The sequence below is a fragment of the Mus caroli genome, chromosome 7 (assembly GCF_900094665.2).
Source record: "Mus caroli chromosome 7, CAROLI_EIJ_v1.1, whole genome shotgun sequence".
In the NCBI taxonomy this organism is placed as follows: domain Eukaryota; kingdom Metazoa; phylum Chordata; class Mammalia; order Rodentia; family Muridae; genus Mus; species Mus caroli.
The window spans coordinates 143,788,562-143,792,297 of NC_034576.1; the positions used below are offsets into that span (position 1 = coordinate 143,788,562).

General features: G+C 46.7%; 1 protein-coding gene across 2 annotated transcripts in view; it reads left to right on the forward strand.

The window, feature by feature from the left end:
* Ap2a2 (adaptor related protein complex 2 subunit alpha 2) overlaps positions 1-3,736 on the forward strand; it is a 72,175-nt gene that overhangs the window by 22,221 nt on the left and 46,218 nt on the right. The window lies entirely within an intron of this gene.

Here is a 3,736-nt window from a genome sequence, read left to right on the forward strand (position 1 = left end):
TTCCCTTCCCTTCCCTTCCCTTCCCTTCCTTTCCCTTCCTTTCCCTTCCTTTCCCTTCCTTTCCCTTCCTTTCCCTTCCTTTCCCTTCCTTTCCCCTCCCTCCCTTCCTGAGGCAGGGACTGATCTTTGACCTGGAGTTGGTTAAGCTAGACTGGTTGACTGGCCAGCTCAGGACTCTGTTTTCCCTCTCCCAGATCTGGGATGACAAGCCTGTGCCACCCCACCTGACATTTTCTTGTAGACTCTGGGGATGGAACTTAGGTCTTTATGCTCATATTTTACATTTATTGTTACTCTTTTTTTTTTTTTTTTTTTTTTTTTTAGACAGGGGTTTTTTGTGTAGTCCTGGAACTCACTCTGTAGACCAGGCTGACCTCGAACTCAGAAATCTGCCTGCCTCTGCCTCCTGAGTGCTGGGATTAAAGGCGTGCGCTGCTGCCGCTGCCACCACCACCCAGCTTATTGTTATTCTTTAAAAATCCTTTTTGAATTTTATCTTTTATGCTTATAGATGTTTTACTATCATGTACCTCTGCTCACCATGTACAAGCAGTGCCTGCGGAGGGCAGACGAGGGCATCAGATCCCCTGGACCTAGAGTTTGTGAGCTGCCATGTGAATGCTGGGAATTGAAACTAGGTCCTCTGGAAAAGCACTCAGTGCCCTCAACTGTGGAGCCATCTCTCCAGCCCCTTTTTCATTTTATGTTGCTGGAGATGGAAGTCAGGCTCTCACCATGCCAGGCAAACCTCTCCTCCTGACCCAGTGTCCTGAGTGCTGAAATGATAGATGTCCATCAGCACCCTAGACTTCCTGCTCTGTCTGTTTGTCTATTTTTCTTGGGGCAGTCTTGTGAGAGCCAGGTGCGGTGGCTGATGGTGAAGGCCAAGAAGAGGATTGTCATGAGTTCCAGGCCAGTTGAGGTTACATTCTTTGTCAGACCCTGTCTCAAAAGCAGGAGGGAGGGGAGGTGGTGGCCAAAAAACAAAATATGAAATATTGTACAAGTTAAAGCTGTTTTAGTTTACTATACCGAAAACAATTTAAGAAGACTCTTCCATTTTTAAGAAAAATTATTTTTGCTTCTTATTCATGGGCAAATTTTTAATTCTCCCCAGAAAAAAACAAAGCCTCCCACACTCCTCTCCAGGCCCTGTAGCAGGTGAGCTACTTCTGGCTAAAAAGTAGGTTTACAAATGGGTTGCACCTCTCCCTCTCCCCTTTTCCTTCAGACATCTCTCCTGAAATGAGCCTCCACAGGTATGCAGTCACGGGCACAGCCTGGAAGGAGGAGCTTCCCAGATCCCCATTTCCTCAGCTGTTCTTCACAGAAGCGCCTGTGTCACCACTGGAACTTAGAGCCACACCCCACATTTTTTTGGTGCCCCTTAGGTGAAGCTTTGTGCTCCAAGAGCCTCCCTCCTGAGGCTGGGCCTGGCTGGGGACACACTGATATCTCTGTAGAGCAGGACATGTCAGAGCCTGATGCTCGAAGGAGATGTGGAGATGAGGCCTATGCTAGGGTTAGGGTGGGTGTATTCCACCAAGCCTGCCTTTTTAGTCTTAACTCTTTTTTTCCTTTTTCTTTTTTGGTTATATTATAGCCCAGGTAATCCTGCCTCCTGAATACTGGGATTATACATTTGAACTACTATACTTCTTAAAGACAGGATTAAAGAAAACTTCAGAAATAAAAGCTTTTCTTACCTCGTTCCTGGCAGTTTAGGAAGCACCAGAGCTAAGCCAGTGCTTGCTGTGCCCACCCTGATGGAGCCTTCAGCTGCTCAGGCGTGGCACATAGGAGTCAGGGTCCTAAGACCTGCTTCATCAGGGTTGGGGACAGTGATGTGAGGTTGTTGGGCTCTAGGCCTTGTTGCCCTTTGTCCCTACTGTGTAGAATCCTGTTTCCTGTCCTTCTCACCTGTAGAGCATGCTGGGTAGAGCTGGACTCAGAAGTGCTCTCAGTGCAGCCATAGTGAGCCCTATTCATGAGCAAGTATTCACAGGAGATAAGTGATGCTTGGGTCTGCCTTGCTGGGAAGCAGATACACTGTGTAGTGGCAGTGTGAGGCCAGGCTCTGCAGCGTTTGATGTGGATTAAGTCAGTAAGCCTTGTCAGGAGTAGCTTGAGAAGATCCATCTTTTCTTTTTTCTTTTCTTTTCTTTTCTTTTCTTTTCTTTTCTTTTCTTTCGGTTTTTTTTTTGAGACAGGTTTTCTCTGTGTAGCCCTGGCTGTCCTAGAACTCATTCTGTAGATCAGGCTGGCCTTGAACTCAAAAATTTCTCCTGCCTCCACCTCCAAGTGCTGGGATTAGAGGCACGTACCACCATGGCCCGGCTATTTATTCATTCATCTATCTATCTATCTATCTATCTATCTATCTATCTATATCTATATATATATGATTTATTTATTTTATATATGTGAGTACACTGTAGCTTTCAGACACACCAGACAGAAGAGGGCATCAGATCCCATTACAGATGGTTGTGAGCCACCATGTGGTTGCTGGGAATTCAACTCAGGACCTCTGGAAGAGCAGTCTGTGCTGAGCCATCTCTCCAGCCTTTTTATTTATATTTTTATCATCTTTTATTACAACTACATACATGAGTTCAATGTATTTTGGTCATATCCACCCTCGCTCGTCCCCCTGTTCCCCTCCACGCCAACACTTCCCTTTCTCACTTTAATGGAGAAGGCCCTTTTAAGGTTTTTCTTTACAATTTTTTACATCTTTTATGTGTACGTTTTTGTCTGTGCATGTGTCTGGGACAGTCAGTCACATGGGTGTGGGGTCGTTTACTGGAGCTTGGGAAACCTGTCAGTGGCCTCCCGCATCAGAAAAGAAGGATCCTCCGACTTTAAGCAGCTCTTGGTCGTTAAGGCAGTGTTTTGTTTTGTTTTGTCTTTTTGAGCCGTGGTCTCACTAATAGACCGGGCTGGCTTTACCTCTGCCTCCTGAGTGCTGGGGTTGAGAGTTTGTGCCACCATGCTTGGCAAAGCTATTTTTAAAGTTTGGATTTTATTTTTTATTATTGCATGTGTGTATGGAGTGTGGTGTGCACGTGGAGGCCAGAGGATAACTCTGGTGTCAGTTCTCATGAGCGTCTCCCTTTACCCGGGCTTGAGGGACCCATCTCGGTTGCTCAGGCTGGTACAGCGAGTGCACTACTCGCCAGGCTGCTTATGGGCCCTTTAAATTGTTTTCCTTGCTGTTTCAAAGAGTGATTTACACATACAAGTACTTGTTTGTGTACACAGCATGTTTATCTGGTAAGATGTGTGTTCCTGGTTAATTCCCCTGCCCTCTTTGGGCTGCTAGCCTAAGTAAAGACAAGACAGGCGTGTAGGAAGCCAGTGTCCAGGTATCAAGGATGGGTAGTGCTCCAGCAGCAGGGGTAATCACACGTAGTGGAGTTTTGACTGTCACGGAGTAGCCGTTTTCCCATTTCTCCTAACTTTATTTTGCATTGGAGGTAGACTTGCTAGGCGTTGCAGTTTGTGAGTGTCATGAGAGAAGACAGCTGGAAGCTTGTGGGTTAAACTCTTATTTCCTCAGTGCACGTGGAAGTCAGCTTCCCTAAGGTATAGCTGATGGCTCACCGAGGGGAAGCCCTCAGTGCACGTTGTGATTGCTTCCCGTCCTCAGAGCTATGGCACACAGGTAAACTGGAGGTGTAGTGCGCCCGTCCTCAGAGCTATGGCACACAGGTAAACTGGAGGTGTAGTGCGC